Consider the following 694-nt stretch of genomic DNA (forward strand, 5'->3'; position numbering starts at 1 on the left):
ACCTGTCACTATCAGGTCATGGGGAAAGGGGGAAAGGTGAGGAGAGGTGACAAAGGTCATGTACGGTCACGGCTGAGTAAATTTTCCGACACCTTCCTGTTCCTCCCCCCCCCTCCCCTAATTCCCGCCTCCTACCGCCCCTTGTCTGCTCCTTCCTTACCCTGTACCGGCGCCCTGCCTATTCTTACCCACTCTGTTTTCCCTTCGACTGTATTAGCATCTTCGATATGTTTTAAATTCCATAACAAAATTATTTAAGTTTACTTCAGACTCCCTTCAAAAGAGCTCGATAGAAAACGGATCTCGGTCGCAAAGAAAACGATAACGATGACGCTCAAAGTAACATTGTTGTTGATCGACTTGATAGATTAGAGGAAATACTTCACGAGATGTTTTATCCGTCTTCAAGATACTCTCAAGAAAATAGATCGTTCAGTCCGAAAATCGCTGTTTGTGTTGTTAAGTCTCCACTTTTCCTAATTTTGTTTGTCCAGTAGTTGAGGGCCTTTGTCACGACACAATATAACGGCAGCCTGCTTTTGTTTGGCCGTTGTCCGGGTCGGCTTTGGCACCTTCACACACAGTAGCTTCCGTCACTTGACCCTTGACCTGACGTGGGTCACTAGCTCGGCGGGTGACCTCTGAAGGAGCTATTGAGGAGTTGAAGGTTTTGACAAATTGTAGGCGGAAGTCG

General features: G+C 46.8%; 1 protein-coding gene across 1 annotated transcript in view; it reads left to right on the forward strand.

The window, feature by feature from the left end:
• The window catches only part of LOC119588121 (doublesex- and mab-3-related transcription factor 2-like), a gene marked incomplete in the record, with an annotated part of 30,832 nt that overhangs the window by 25,733 nt on the left and 4,405 nt on the right, over nt 1–694 (forward strand).

Source organism: Penaeus monodon, chromosome 23 (genome assembly GCF_015228065.2).
Source record: "Penaeus monodon isolate SGIC_2016 chromosome 23, NSTDA_Pmon_1, whole genome shotgun sequence".
Taxonomy (NCBI): Eukaryota; Metazoa; Arthropoda; class Malacostraca; order Decapoda; family Penaeidae; genus Penaeus; species Penaeus monodon.